This window comes from Vulpes vulpes, chromosome 11 (genome assembly GCF_048418805.1).
Source record: "Vulpes vulpes isolate BD-2025 chromosome 11, VulVul3, whole genome shotgun sequence".
Lineage (NCBI taxonomy): Eukaryota > Metazoa > Chordata > Mammalia > Carnivora > Canidae > Vulpes > Vulpes vulpes.
The window spans coordinates 30557738-30574440 of NC_132790.1; the positions used below are offsets into that span (position 1 = coordinate 30557738).

General features: G+C 43.4%; 1 protein-coding gene across 3 annotated transcripts in view; it reads right to left on the minus strand.

Moving 5' to 3' along the window:
- Nucleotides 1–16703, minus strand: part of TENM4 (teneurin transmembrane protein 4) — a 2793707-nt gene that overhangs the window by 746924 nt on the left and 2030080 nt on the right. Inside the window, exon 1 of one of the 3 annotated variants that reach the window (XM_072726024.1) lies at nt 10316–11052. The exons of the other annotated variants lie outside the window; for them this stretch is intronic. The gene's annotated coding sequence lies outside the window, so the exon portion shown is untranslated. Of the gene's footprint in view, nt 1–10315; nt 11053–16703 lie in introns of those variants that run through there. 3 annotated transcript variants of the gene reach the window in all.

Genomic DNA, 16703 nt, shown 5'->3' on the forward strand with positions numbered 1-16703 from the left:
TGGAGCCTGCTTCTCCCTCTGCCTATGTCTGCCTCTCTCTCTCTCTCTCTCTCTCTCTCTCATAAATAAAATAAATAAATAAATAAATAAATAAATAAATAAATAAAATCTTAAATAAAATAAAATAAAATAAAATTTGGAAGAAAAGTCAAAAAGAAAATTATTGTTTAACGATGACTCAGATGTTTAAGTCAGAATATTTGACTTCCCCCTGAAGTAATTCCCCAAGACTGGGTCAAAGATGGCTTTTTATCTACAATCACGAAGATGATACATTTTTTTGTAAGTCTTATGCGTGTAGTGCAAGCAGCGGAGCCCTGAAATCCCAGAGCAGTGTCCATTTCTGCCTCCAGTGGGCCCTCTCCTCATAAATGAAGGCAGAAGTTTCCAGGACCTACTCTGCAAGTGGGCCTCCTCGGGATAACAGCGGATCTTCAGACTGTTACACATATCCACATAGGAAGGAAAGAGGAGAGCTTTGTGTGTGTCTTCAGACAAATATTCCCTCCTCTCTCTGATTACATTTCCAAATCTGAGAGCAGAACAGAAAGGGCAGAAACAGGCACATGTCCCTTCAGATATAAAACAAAACAAGTTGTGGCTTGCCTAACCCTGGAATTGGAAAGAGGTTTTACGGTTGGAAACAACATATTACCTGACTGTGCCCTGAGCTCTGAGACAATATGAAAGATGAGAATCATTCTTTTTCTTATTCTGCACCTATTTATTGTGTGTTCCCAATGCCTTAGCCACTGTGCTAAGCACGAAGAATGCCATGGAGAGCAAATGCAGGTATGGCCCCTGGGGAGTATTTCACAGTTTACCAGATACTTCCATGTATACTACCTCAGAAATGCAAAATAGGCATTGTTGATGATTCCACGTTACATATAAAGAAACTGAAGCCAATGAACAGAAAACCTGAGTTTTAATGCAAAGAGGTGGAGTTCAGAGTTGCACTCAGAGAGCCTGGCTCAAAGGTCAGTGCTCTTGGGGATCCTTGGGTGGTGCGCAGCGGTTTAGCGCCTGCCTTTGGCCCAGGGCGCCATCCTGGAGACCCGGGATCGAATCCCACGTCGGGCTCCTGGTGCATGGAGCCTGCTTCTCCCTCTGCCTATGTCTCTGCCTCTCTCTCTCTGTGTGACTATCATAAAAAACAAAAAACAAAAAACAAAAAACAAAAAAAAAACTTAAAAAAAAAAAGGTCAGTGCTCTTTGCATCATGCCTATGACCAGCAACAGCAGCACAGGTCTCTGCAGAATGCTGGGCAGTTGACAAAGAACTTTTGCTTACTTGATTTCATTTGTTGTACAACAATTCTCTCTGTAGGTGTTTTTATTCATATTGTGTCCATATTTCATTGACAAAATTGACCCAGAGAGGAATGGTGGCCTGTCCAAGATTGCCCAGCAAGTGCCAGAGTTGAGACTAGATTCTATAACTTCTGATACCAACCTCTGTCTGCCGTATGTCAAGTCCTAGTTTAAATATTTTTAAATTCAGAATTCTTGAGCCATGTTTTCCCTGTTTTAGATTATTGCCATAACCTATGTAAATTATAATTAAATTCCTGCTAATAGGCCATTTTGTGGCAAAACCTCAATAATCAGTGAACCAGGGCCTACAGGCTCACAAGATTATTTACGGTTAACTCTCAGGGCTGCTATTACTCAATCTATATGTGCTACAGCAAACCGTTTAGTCGTATATACAAGCTGGCTACTCCACTACATTTTTCTTTATTCCCCCTCAGCAAAAATGGAGAAACCAGCTCCTGGCATATGGAAGTATTTCTACACTGCTAGATTCTCTGCTGAGGGTGGGCTGGGATGGTGGAAGTGTGATGTGCAAGCATGTGTCAGAAGAAATACATATTTTTGACTGCAGCTGATTGGACCAGGTTCTGCGTGGCAAAAATTGTCTCTAGAAAATACTTTTTTCCCTCCGCGCTACCACATTTGATCATTTTGGGAAAATGAGTACTTTCTGAATCTGCTTAACACTTGTGAGGACCCCATATCCAGAAAACCCTGGCTTTTTATTCTTATACTAATGCTGGCGATGCTGTGGTGAGCTCACTGCCCACTGCTTCCAAGCAGGGCACCAATGGGGAGCTGGGGCTTCCTTCAGGTTTGGCCACTCCATTTGTGACCACACTAGACGTTTGTCTTAAGTAAATTAAATGAATAAATATGTAAGTACTGTCTGAGTAGATGATACCTTTAAACTTAGAATTCCCAACATGATAATTTTATGAGTAAACCTATACATATTACATTATTCTATTCTCAAACTAACAAAAGGCTCCTAAAGCTGCAAAGGGCATGACAATATGACACACACAATTCATGTTCTAAGAATTATCCGCTCTTCTCCTTCAAACAATGCCTTTCCCTTTGTGTAGATTGAAATTTTTTTATGGCACTGGTCTAATGCATCAGATAAAGACCTCTCAACTATGTAGGCACTTTCCTATCTAATTTGCTATTTAGAAACAAAGATAGATAGAAATCAGAGTCATCATCTGCATGACTTGGAAGGATGTGTGGACTATTCTAAACCAGAGAGGTTGACTCTATTTCCCCTGCTTTGTCATTTTAACGGTGGTTTAAAAGTAACTACATGTGTAGCTCTCCCTCTGGTGTTCTAAGAGGCCCCCACAAACATTGCTCATGTGTTCCTTATAGCCTATCTGGCACCAAAGCTAAATGGGTTATTATAATCCTTGTTTTACAGATGAGAAAACTGAGGATCGGAGAGTCTAGGTAACTTCTCCCAGTTACATGAAGAATTCGATTCTGTCTTGACTCTTCAGCAGAATTCACCCCCTTGCTGGAGGCGTGCTGGTATTCCGGATGCGTTCCCATGGTGTGGAAGAAGGAGCACTGGGCAGGAAGTGAAGCAACTGAGAGGTCTGCTCTAACTTGGCTCTGGGGCCTAAGGAGGTCAGAGACCCCTTCCTGGTAATCTCAGCTCCTTCCTGCATTTATAGAACAAAGATCTAGGTGCCATCTGGAAGGCCTCCCTCTCCTCAGAGGCCTTACAGGACCTGTACTTTTGAGGTTCTATACTCTATGCAATGATACAAGAAGTTTTTCATTTTGATTCTTAAATTTTATTTACTGCCTTTCAAGTATGTCATAAGTACTTAAGGATTATAACACTATTTCTTAAAACACTCAGAAGGCAGCCAGGGATTGAAGTTTTACTTAAATCTGACATAGCCATTGAAACATTCACATCTATATCTTATTCCCCGGTATGACTTAACTCCTTAATGGCAAAGCTGACTTAACTCACTGGCATGGCTGTTCCCTCTCCTTGCTAGCACACCCACACCCCCCTTACTCTACCTCAGGGACTAGTACGGTGCCTGTTGCCTAGTAGTTACTCGATAAAGAGCGACAGTTTCACTTTGTTATTATTATATTCTTATTTAATTCTATCTAATACCTAAGAAAGCCACAAGGATTTTAAAATATTATTCCAAAGAAGAATTAATAATTAGTGCCTCCCATAATAAAGTAACTGTTTATGGTAACATATTGAATCAGTATTATCACATAAGCAAACTATGCTCAAATAATAATGTAGATAATTAAAAACAGAGCCACCTTCTAGGAAGATCTAAAAAGTTTCCAGTGTGAAGGGGACTTTGGGCATGCCTGCTTTTTCAGGACACTTCTGACTTTCTGGATTTTTATTTTTTTCAATAAAGGCAAATCATTAAATGTACAACAGGATGTGATTCTTTTATACCTTTGACAGATTTTCTCATATATGAGTTCATCAGTCTGAAGAAAACAAATCCTTTCTCCCGATTTTGGCTGGGAGAAATCAGGTAGCTTGGTGGCACCTGAGAAGCCTGTCAGGTGGACTGGCACACACACAATCCTCTGCATTATCATGGGAGACCCAAAAGACATACTGCAAATCAGTATGTATCCAAAGCTTCCAGGCAATGAGCATCTGCCATGTATGAAGTATTGTACTTGTCACAAAAACCACGCAAGCTGGTGCTTATCCCCATTTCATAGGCAGGAAACTAAGGCTCAAAGCCGCATTACCAGGAACTGGCAGAGCAAAGAGTCGGACTGTGGTCTGTTGAGCTCCAAAGCCCATGTTTTTCCACTACTATTGAGCTGCTTGTTGCTCAAGGGCCAGGATTTCTTCCTCTGTGCAGAAGTCACTAGGTCCAAAATAAGCTAAAAATCATTGCCTCAAAATGACAGGAGAAAATCGAGTTGGTCAGATGTGACCCAGAGCAAAGATCTAATTCAGAATCATTTGGTTTCATATCTGCCACCTGAGACCACAGCCGCATCCCTCCAGCGGCCGGGCTTGATGGGAGGCATGCACGTCTCCACACACACAGACATACTGTCTCAGACTCACTTTTTAGGACCAGCATTTAGGAGGCCCTGCTGCCAAATTACTTCCCAGTTACTAACATTTAAAATCGCACTTAGTACATGACAGTAGAAACACCGTGCCTACTTACTCAAAATCCCTGTTCACGGATTTTTTGCAGATCCCCACTTGCTATTGTACCCTGCGCCTGCATCTCCAGAACCACGAGGTATGTCTCAAAAGCAAATGCTCAATTGGTTCTAATGATGCAAGAGGTAGAAAGAGCCTCTTGAAGCCCTAGCTACCTGATAAAATTCATGGGACTCATCCTTTGCCACAGCTCACACTTTATTTTTATATTCCTATAAAAACAAACTCAAAAATGCTGCAAGTGACTATCTGATCTCTAAATGAGAAAGCACTTCTAAGGATAATAAAGGGAAGAAATCACAATTAAAGATATCAGTAGATTGACTACATAAGGCTTAAATTTCTGCACGTCAAAAAATTCATTAAAAAATAAAAGGCAAATAACCCTGAGGAAATATTTTTAATAGAAGTGACAAAGGCCTAATATCTTTAATAGAGATGGATCTTTTATGAATTGATGAGAAAAAACTGACAAAGGGCATGAATTCTTAGCAGAGTAAAGACAAACGGCTAATAAACATGAAATAGAGCTATATCTCACTAATAATCAAAGAAATGTAAATTAAAACACTATTAAAGGACTAGTTTTTGTATATCAATACATCAAAGGTGAAAAAGAAAATAATTCCCAGTGTTTGTAAGCATGCGGGAAATACTTTCACTTTTTCCGATTGGATACACACATAGTTCCCTCTCATTATTGTTCCACTTCATTTGTCCTTGACTATAAAAAGTTTTTAAAATGTCAGTGTTGGGGATCCCTGGGTGGCACAGCGGTTTAGCGCCTGCCTTCGGCCCAGGGTGTGATCCTGGGGTCCCGGGATCAAGTCCCACTTCAGGCTCCCTGCATGGAGCCTGCTTCTCCCTCTGCCTGTTTCTCTGCCTCTCTCTCTCTGTGTGTCTCTCATGAATAAATAAATAAAATCTTAAAAATAAATAAATGAAGGGTAAATATTTTAAAAAATAATAATAATAAAATAAAATGTCAGTGTTCTTTGACCCATTAATTGCAACTTTGTCAATCTATACTAAGGCAATAATCAAAGGTGGAAATATGAGTTATGTCTGTTTGGCATGGTGTTATTTCCCTTAACAAAAACTGGGGAGTAAAGAGATCTAAATGCCTAGGAAAGAGGACTGGCTAAATGAAATGTGGTCCAGGTATTACCGTGCAGGCACAAACATTGCTATAACAAAGAGCTATGATGGTATTAGAAAATGCTGGTGATATATATCCTCTGCATTATATATGTGTGTGTGTGTGTATATATATATATATAATATACACACACACACACATAAACACAATATAATCTCAACTACTTAAACTGTTTCCCATACATATAACACACACAACGATGAAGGAAATTCACAAGGATCCTACAGTGATTATTTTTGAGTTGAGGAAATATGATATTGTGGGGTGTCTTATTATCTTCTTTACATTTAACATTTTCTATAAGAAACATGTATTGCCTTATAATCAAGAAAGAACTCTCCAAATTTTTGTTAACAAATCCAAAAAGAAAATGTATACGCAACCTGTGTTGGAGGCCCACGAAGAAAGTCTCAACACAGACCTCAGCCCCAAGAGCTCCACACAGAGCCCATCACACAGAGTAGCTGCTGAGTCAGACCGGTGATTGTGAGGGTTTGAATCTCCTATAGGTAAGCCTTAACCCAGAGCTGAAGTCAAGACGAAACAGTCAGAGCGTGCCTGTCTACTGCCATCACACCATGGACGTGGTAACATGCAAAATGCATTTTGAAATTTACTTAAAAGTGGGGTCAACGCCAGTCAGACATTTGCTACCACAAAGGTGAAATGTTGTTAGTTACTATTTGATTTGATGAGTAGAAACATGCTGTGCTGAAAAAGCACTATTACCTAATATATAAATTATTTTTAGAACTGTTAAAATGTTTTACTTAATATAATATACATACATCATTGGGAATTTAGAAAATACAAAAAACACAGAAAAATTACACTCATCGTGTGAAGATAACCACAATCCAAATTTTACTATATTTCTACCCTTAAGAATGGTATTTTTATTTTTATTAATTTGGTTTTACTTTTTCTCTCCTCATAATGGAGATCATAATATATCTTGTTTCCTAAAGAAAGAGCTTTTAAATTAACCTGTTGCTCCTTTGTCTTTTGCACGGGAGGAAAGATCATAAAGCTAAGGGAACTGTAATTCATTAAGTGTGTGGGTGAGAATGGGTGGGAGAGATAGGAATGCTGTATCCATGCCAGTAAAGGAAGAAGAAGCCCACCCTAGAGGCTCACAGAGAAATCACAGGACAAAACTGACCAGCAAATAGTATTGAAAGTAAATTTGAAAATACACGGTAAAGATATTTTTGTTACCTAATTTTGATCGGTAGATTTTTAAAAGACTTTGGAACTTTTTTTACTCTTCTTTTGGAAATCGACTTCAATTTCAGCACATTCATGAACTCCTCTTCTCAGGCCGGACGTGGGGCAGGGAATCTAGCTACTAGTGTGAGGTTCAGAACCTTCAAACCATCAAAAGGGATAGTGTAGGGGCATGTGGGTGGCTCAGTAGGTTAACAGTCTGCCTCAGCAGGGAGCCTGCTTCTCTCTCTCCCTCTCCCCCTTCCCCCCTGCTTGTGCGCTTGTGCTTGCATGCTTGCTCTCTCTCTCATAAATAAAATCTTAAAAAAAATGGATATTGTTGCATCCATTCCTATACCAGTAAGAACAGAGAAAGACAAATATCATATGATTTCACTTACATGTGGAATGTAAAAAACAAAACAGGCAAACAAACAAAGAAAAACCAAACAGACTCTTAAATAGAAGAACTGGTGATTGCCAGAGGGGATGTGGGCGGGAGGATGGGTGAAATAGGTAAAGGGGATTAAGAAGTACAAACTTCCAGTTATAAAATAAATGAGTCATAGAGATGAAAAGGATAGCATAGGGAATATAGTCAATAATATTGCAATAACTTTGGTGACAGATGGTGACTACATTTATCGTGGGGAACACTGAGTAATGTATAGAATTAGCGAATTACTATGTTGCACACCTGAAACTCATATGACGTTGCATGTTAATGATACTTCAACAACAACAAAAAAGAAGAGGGTCAATCATCCCCTTTATTTTTAAGGGATTTGTGGTTCTTGTCCTAACCACCAATATTTAGCATTATGTGTTTGGGACTGTGATTGCCATACATGGTAATCATAGCTGGCAGAGTCTTGTCAGCCAAGGACATTTTATCCCCAAATTTCACTGCTCTCTTGCAAGGAGGTTCTGGTCCTGAGATAAGTATTTGAGGATGGTGTTTGCAACATAGCCAGAGCCTTGAGAAATTTCTAATACTTGAGCAGAATCCAGGGAATGTATTCACTTGTCTCCACCCATCACTTTGAAAAACAAAGAGTGAACGACTACATGAAAGAAGATGGGCACAGAGAAGCTTTCTTGTGGAGAAAACAGGGCCCAAGTATCATGTTAAAAAACAGATTTCGATTTTGTTTGTTCTTTATTTTTGTAATTATGGATTTTGAATAATAAATGCCAACATAATAACTAGTACCATTTATCAAGTGCCTCAGGCACTGTGTGAAAGATCCTTTGTAATTATTATAATAGTTAATTCTCCAACAGCCCTTGGTTGTTGCCTCCATTTCACAGATGGTGAAATTGATCCATAGTAGAAAATAATAACAACAGAATTTGGATATGACGTCTTTTGTTTTACTGGTTTTTGGCAGTGGATATCTTGATCCTTCAGTTATATTTATCATGAAGTTATAAAGGGATCATTTTGGTCTTTGATAATAATTAGTTGAGATTTCTTATTTATTTTTACAACCATTCCCCTAAGTGTTTTGAGCAGTAGGATACTTTGTTAAATGTGTTGTTTTCTTCATCTACTTTTGTAATGTCAACAGCCAACATGTATCTGATGTGACAGGCACTGCCTTCAACGTTTGGCATGCATGACGTTTAATTCTCACTGCAAGTCTGTTAGCTGAAAAATAAACAAACTCACAAAACCATTTTTTAAATGAGGGAACTGGAGCGCAGGAAGGCTTGGTGACCTAAGACACGTAGCTACTAAGTGACATAACAGTCCAGGAGTCTTCTCCATTCCCTGAACTATCACTTCTAGTAATCAGTAAGACCTTCTCCTCATAGAATCACAGGATTTAGAGCAGGGAGATATCTTAAGGAGCTTCTTATAATAAAGTATACAGATAAAGGGGTCAGGGAGCCCAGAGAGGTCAGTAACTTGCCTTAAGCCATGCAGCAGAGAAGGGCAGAGCAGGCTGTCTGGTTCCCAATTCAGTGTCAAAATAATTGGAATACTGTCTGGTAAAGGATTTTAGTCATAAGTGGGAGTTTTGTTGTAACTTCTTGCCTATCAACTTTTGAGCTTCTAAAAGTTCTAATTTGCTTGGCCTCTTACGCTTATGCATGCCTTCCTGTCAAAGATCTTCAGTGATAACACAATGACAAATGCTTTGCAAAGAGCGGATGCCCTGTCTGTTCCTGTGCCCTCCATCTCAGGGCCTTCTCCTTGTCCAAGGTCCAGACCTGGACAGACCCTCAGATGCCACTTGGGAGGACCAAGCACCAAGTGCCCCACTTCTGACAGTTGACAACTGGTAAACCACTGAGACAAGACGGAGTTCCCATTCTCATATTTCAGATAGCTCGAATCTCCTCTCCTCTCCCCTCTGTGACAGGGAGTTGGTGCTCAGAATCCCTGGGTTGGAGCACAAGAAGACTAGAGATGAGGTCTAGACTTCAGAGCACTCTGTCTAGCACAGCCTCAGCACTGATGCTGGTAACTGAAGTCTAACAACCATACTGGGAACTTTGCATGGGCCCCGTCACTTCATGCCCACTTGGGCATTTCCCTGGGGAAAAAGTATAGCAGTAACTGGCAGCTTGACCTTTCTGCTCAGCCTCCTGGGCTGTGCTTAGGGACAACTCTGACTCCCTCAGAGCTTGCTAGAATTGGCTGGAGAACAGTCCTTGACTCAAATAACTGAAAAATATACTTAACACCGCATTGATTTTCCATATAATTTTATAAGCACAAACATTCTCTTTCATTTCCCGACAAACAACTATATTCCCCAAAGTGTCCAATAAAAATCAGTAGTTTGCACATCGCTATCTTTGTTGGTGGCTGTTGTTTGAAGTTAGTCACAGCAGCGAAGGTCTGTCTCCTCCTGCCTCCGCCCTCAAACAAGCCAGGAAGTTGGGGGGGGGGGGGTGGCTGAGAGGGAGGTATGGAAATAGGTATGTAGACCTCCCAGACTCTGTTCAAAGCCCTTTCTGGAAAAAAGACAGTTTTCAAGGAGAGATGAAGGATGTCCCACTGAACACTATGGCCTCCTCAACTCTTGAGTGCATGGGGCCTGCTTGGGTCCCCTCCCCGGCCTCTCAGCTGTGGCTGTGAGCCAGGACACCTCGGGGTGCACCAGCACAGCTCAGACCAGTACTTCAATGACTGACCCAAGTCTGAGGCCAGACGGACACCCTGACCTCCAGTGGCCAGAGGTCATTGCCCCAGGGTGGCATCATAAGGCAGGCAGCACCAGAGTGAAAACTGAAAGTGGGAAGTGGCTGCCTAGGAATCTTTCTGCCCTCGCCTGGTCCCCACCCCAGCCCAGGGCTGAACACAGCCTTCCTCTTCCCGGGTCCCTCTAACTTCCAGGCCGGCCTTCCCTCCCCATCAACCTCTCAGCTCGGAAAACGGCGGCGACCCACGTTGAATGTGGCAGCAAAGAAACAAAGAGGAAGCTGTTGATTCTCACCCAGAAGTCCTGACTCCTCGGGGTCCTTTGGAGACGTGCGATCCTCCCCGGGAGGCAGGGCCCCGGGGTTGCCACGGGGACCTGAAATACCGGTTTGCCACGATCTGGAACGAATCAGCGCCCAGGGCCAAGGGGGGAGAAGGTGTCAGTCACCCAAACCCTGCCTCGGCTCCGGTTCTGAAGTGGAGAGAAAAGAGGAGCAAAGGAGCCCATCAGGCAGCGGCGGGCGGGCCGGGGCGTTGGTGAAGACCAGGGCTCCTCCAGCCCGGGCAGAGCCAGGACCTCGGGCGGCTCGGCGGCTGGGTGCCCCCGCCAGCCCCGGCACTGGGGAGCCTGGAGCCGCTCAGCCTGTTGTAATCGAACCTGTGAGTTGCTGCCCGTTGCGAAGGTATTGCAGCAGACTCTTCATTAAGGAGGCTGGCTGTTCCTGGGTGCAAGGATCACCTTCCTGACTTGTGGTTGCCTGCCTGTGCTCTGGGCTGGGGGGGAGCGGGGCGCTGGGGGGAAGTGGGGAGAAGGGCGAAGGCGATTAGTCAAGCCCTGGAGCCTGGAGCCCTGACCACAGTTCCTACTGGCTGGGGCCAGCCTGCTCCTGGCGACCAGCTTGCGCCCAATGCTTAGGAGATGTGGCTGATGCTCCAGGGGACCCCCCAGCAAAGGGCGCAGAAGGGCACAGAAGGGTGCCCACCGTCAATCCCACCCTCAGACCTTCGGCCTCAACTTGAACCCTGCCTCTTGACGGTTCAGCTGGTGCTCTGACTCTTAGGTTTTCTGATCCTGATCTGGCACACTCAAGGGGGTGGAGCAGCCCCTCATTCATACCCTATTTGTTGGCTCATTCACTCATTCATTCATTCCCGCATGTATGCATCCACCAGTTCATTCATGTAGTCATTCATTCATTCACTCCTCCTTATATTCTTTCATTTGTGTATTAATGTATTCAGTCACTTTCATACATTTGTCTATTCAGTATGCATTCACTTGTCTATATTGACTAATTCACACCTTCATTAATATATTCATTCATTCATTCATTCATCTATGACTCCTTCATGCCATCCATGCAACTTCATCCATGTGCCGCATTCACTTTTTCTTACATGTTTGTTCCTACATCCTTCCATCCATCCATTCATCTCCAGATTCATTTATTCATAGATATGTTGCCTATTTTTTTTTAAGATTTTATTTATTTATCCATGAGAGATACAGAGAGAGAGAGGGAGGCAGAGACACAGGCAGAGGGAGAAGCAGGCTCCATGCAGGGATCCCAATGTGGGACTGGATCCCAGGCCTCCAGGATCAGGCCCTGGGCTGAAGGCGGCGCTAAACCGCTGAGCCACCCGGGTTGCCCGATATGTTGCCTATTGATTTATATGTTCATTTGTTATTTATCTCTTCATCCACTAAACACACATCCGAAGTGCCTACTGCGTGCTTGGCATCATGGAGGATGTGAAAGGAAAACAATCAAGCACCCCTCTTGGCTTCAAAGAATCAAGGAGAGAAGACATAGTTGCAAGGAACCCATAACACAAAAAGAAAGTACTGGATGCTCAGAGGGTTGCTGAGGAACATCCAAGAGACATCCTCACTGACACCTTGCATCACGCTCTGCCGCTTAGTGTGGCTTTGCTCTAGTGAATTCACCTCTCTGCGTCTCAGTTTTCTTACCTGTAAAATGGGTAGAAGGAATGTCTACCTCACCAGTGGTTGGGGAGACTAAATGAAGTTATTATTGTCAAGTACCTCACAGGAAAAAACAAAAACAAAAACTGCTCAGTAAATATTCATTTTCTCCCTCCTTCCCCTCTAAATTTCTTTCCCCAACTTTTGTCAGCAAGGTTGCTTTTACCTTCTCTGGCAGGGAGGGAAGAGGGAAGAAAGGGAGAAGCTGGAGAACCGCATTAGCAGGCACGGGGAGCTGGTCTGAGGGGCAAGAGCCAGAAGTTAATCCTGAGAGGTTTCTAGACCTTCCCCAGGGGCCCTGAGAAAGGCTGAGAGAAACTGTCAAATATTCTTTCAAATGTAAAACCTGCCTGGTGAATTGGCCAAAGGAATCTATTAACATAGGATTTGCACAAACACTCTCCTTTGGCTGAAAGGGGATTTTATTAAGCACAGAGGTGGGGAGGAGTCTGGCTGATGGGGTGCGCGGGTGCAGAGCTCCGCAGGTGGGGGGGGGGCGAGGGGTAGGGGAGGGAGCATCGCACTCTCCTGTCCAGACCTTGTGTAGACACCGCACGTACCTGAACTCGCTTGTTTCTTACAGAGGCCTCGTGAGCCATGTATGATTACAAATGAGGAAACTAAGAGGTTTAGTGGTTTGCTCAAGGTCACACAGTTAGTGAGTGGTAGAAGCAGAATTTAAATGCAGTTCTATCTGATTCCCAAACCTCTGCTTTTATCCACCATAACATGCTCTCCCGTGAAGGTTTCTACCCTCTGTGGACGTTTTCTTAAGGTCCATCTAATTAGGGTTTCAGCAGCCATTGTCCGAAGGTTTCTTACTTCCTTTTCTAACTGAAACTTGAAATGTGAACAGAAGTAGGCCAGACCTTCAAGGGAATAAATGAAAATTTTTCTTTTAGAGTCCTATACAATACGGGTATACAGTATATATTGTTTTCATTTTTATTTAAAAATATCTTTAGCAGCGGGGACATAAAAATATGACACTGAACACAAAGGGCTTCATGGTTTCCCATTATGCTCTCAGGTAGGGGGCCTGGGTCTGTGGCTATCCTGGCGGGACTGGTTTCATGGCCCAGGCTTACAAGGAGAAATGAATAATGTGGCAAGTCCAGGGCTGCTATTCTAGATGTGTGACCACGGTTATGGCAGGGTCACAGAGCAGTCAAGAGTCCTGGGCCAGAATCAGGAGAGGGCCCATGATGTGGGCTACACTGTGTCCTCCCCAAATTCCAGGACCTTAGAATGTGACTGGATTTGGAGGTAGGATCTTCATTGAGGTGATGTAGCTAAAATGGGTCCTGATTCAATCCAATTGGTGTTCTTGTCAGAAGAGGTGATTAGGACCCACATGGGAACCAGGGGTGTGTTCAGATGGATGACCCTGTGAAGAGGCAGTGGGGGTGGGAGGGAGAGCCAAGGAGGGAAGCCTCCAAAGAATCCAGCCCCTTCCACGCCTTGCTCTTGGACTTCTAGCCCCCAGAACTGTGAGAAAATAGTTTCTGTGGTTTAAGCCATCTGGTCTGTGGTATTTGTTATGGGAGCCCTCGCAGACGAGGACAGCCAGGGAGCATCTGCAGTGGTCAGGCCAGGGTGGTTGAGGGGTGGGGGGCATTAGGAATAATGGCTATTCACAGGCATAGGGAAGTCTTTCTGCTCATTCATAACTACAACAACCACTCTGGGCATAGCCCTGAATCTCCTAGAGCCAATGTGACAGAAATCAGGAGGAAGGGCTTTAGAAAGGAAGACCTTGATTCTTTGCAACCAGAGACCCAGTGTTCCATGGTGAGGGAGAGGGGTGTGTGAGCTCTGTGTGGCTTCCCCATATGGGCTCAGATTTTGAATTTGAAGGAACCCTCAAGGGAAAACTTCCTAGTGAAGGTGGTGGACTGAGCACATGTGCTAGCTTTATTCCCTTGGATACTCTACTAAAACCACTGGGATCTTTCGTTTGTTTAATTCTTTTTTAATATTTTAAAAATTTATTTGAGAGAGAGAGCCAGAGAGATCATAGAGGGAGAGGCAGAGGGAGAAGCAGGCTCTCCACTGAGCAGGGAGCCCAACGATGGGGCTGGGCAGGACCCCAGATCATGACCTGGGCAAAAAACAGATGTTTAACTGACTGAACCACACAGATGCCCTTCGTTTGTTTCATTTTGCATGAAAGACACAATCTGATGAAGACAAGGAGAATGGGAGAGAAGAGAAAGCATTTGAGCAGCTGGCAAGTATGCAACAATAGACAATAGACTGGAGAAAGCCCGGCTTAAACTCAGTGCTGGGGGGCCTGATTTCCACTGAAGAACCTACAGATAGATGGTCAGGGATTGGCAGCTCCAGGTACTGCTGAAGGGAGGGGAGCAGTGAGATCCCTAGACCCTTTCCCTGGCTCCACATTTCTGGGAGGTTGCCTTTCTTCCCTGTCCCAGCAGAAACCAGAGATTTATCTTCTAGAGAAGATGAGTGTTCAATGGAGTTTCTTTGGACTGAAGGCTACCAGGTATGGTTGAGGCAGCGGATCACTCTGAATGCAGACATTCAGCACATATCTGCCCAAGGAAAGCCAAGGCTATCCCCAGTCCTAGCCCCAGCTCCCAGCATCAGCCTGTGCTAGGTTTGTTTCCATTGCTGCTCTAATTATCAAATGACACAAATTTATGATCTTACAGTTCTAGACTAAACTAAAATCAAGGTATATGAAGGGATGGATGGGCTTAAATCAAGGTGTTGGTAGGGATGTCTTCCTTCTGGAGGTGTTGGGTGGGTTCTGTTTGCCTTGGCTTCTTCAGTCCTACAGCTTGCCTGGATTCTTTGGCCTGTGGGCCCTCATCACTTCGACCTCTGCTTCCATAGTCATAGCTCCTTATTTATTTATTTATTTTTTATTTTATTAATAATGTCTTTTTTTTTAAGATTTTATTTATTCATAAGACAGAGAGAGAGAGAGGCAGAGACACAGGTAGAGGGAGAAGCAGGCACCCCACAGAGACCCTGACGTGGGACTCAATCCCGGGTCTCCAGGATCATGCCCTGGGCTGCAGGCAGCGCTAAACCGCTGCGCCACCGGGGCTGCCTTTTTAACTCTGAGTCTCTTGTCTCCTTATGACAATGGCCATTATGATTGTAGTGGGTCCCCTGGATAATCCAATTTCATTTCCCTAACTCAAGATCCTTAACTTAATGATATGTGCAAAATCCTTTGTGACATTCATAGGTTCTAGGGATTAGCACAGGGACATTTTAGGAGGAATGCCTACCACCCAAGGCATTGGGAGGATCTTCTCTGGAGAATCTGACTAGTTCCAAGAAGAAAGAACTAAAGGGATCCATGACAGGGGTTCCCAACACAGAGGTCAACTCACTCTTCCCACTATAGCACTCAGGTTGACCAGCCCCGTCTGCATGCTCGCCCATCTTTTCATCTCTGCTTCTTAAATACTGGCTGACACACAGGTGAGCCTCGAGTATGAAAAGTGGACACAGAATGAACCAAGTAAAAGCACTTGGAAGAGATGGAGTCCTCATGGGCAGCAGAAACATGAAAAATTTTCAGGGAAGATACACTCATTATGAGGGTTGAAAGCTAAAGTTGAGGAGATCTCTGGAGAAGTAGAGAAAAACAAACAAACAAACAAACAAACAAAAAAAGAATTAAAACCCCCAAGGAAATGGAAAGTATGAAAGTAATGGTAAGTCAATGGGAGACAGACAGGAGATTCTATATCTAATTAATAGGAATTCCAGAAAGAGAAGACACAAAAAATGAGCAAGGAAATCATCAATTAAATAGTTCAAGAATATCTCCAAGAATTGAAAGACATGAGTTTTGAGATTTCAGGGCTCAATGGGTGCCTAGAACAATGGATGAAAGGACATTCACCTGAGGCACTGCGAAATTTCATAACACTGGGGACAAAGAGATCTTACAAGTTTTCAGAGAGGAGTTAGAACCAGACAAGGGATAAGGGATATGGAAATCTTTGGATTGCTCAACTGGAAATTGGAAGACAGTGGAATGACGCCCTCTAAAATCTGAGGGAAGTATAGTTGACCCTTGCACAACATTGGGGTTAGGGTATCAACCACTCTCCACCTACCCCCCCACACATTTGAAAGTCCACATATAATTTTTTACTCCCGCAAAACTTTACTAATAGCCTCCTGTTAACCAGAGCCTTACCAGTAACATAGCTGATTAACACATAATTTATATGTATTATATACTGTCTTCTTACAATAAATAAGCTATAGAAAACTTTATTAAGAATCATAAGACAAGGGACACCTGGGTGGCTCAGCGATTTAGCGCTGCCTGCAGCCCAGGGTGTGATCCTGGACTCCCGGGATTGAGTCTCACATCCGGCTTCCTGCAGGGAGCCTGCTTCTCCCTCTGCCTGTGTCTCTGCCTCTCTCTCTCTCTCTCTCTCTGTCTCTCTCTGTCTCTCATGAATAAATAAATAAAATCTTAAAAAATAAAAAGGATATTCAAGGCTTTGAAACATTTTCCTTTCTATATATCTTGTCTCGGGAAGCTCCTGGAGTATGCCTTTCCCCCAAACAAGGAAGTAGACCAGGATAAAGGAAACGATATGAAATCAGAAATAGAGGATCCAACAGAGAATTGAGGAGAAGGCACTGCCAGGAAGGGAGCAACATGTCAGGTGTGGACAATGTCAGTATAGGCTAAAGG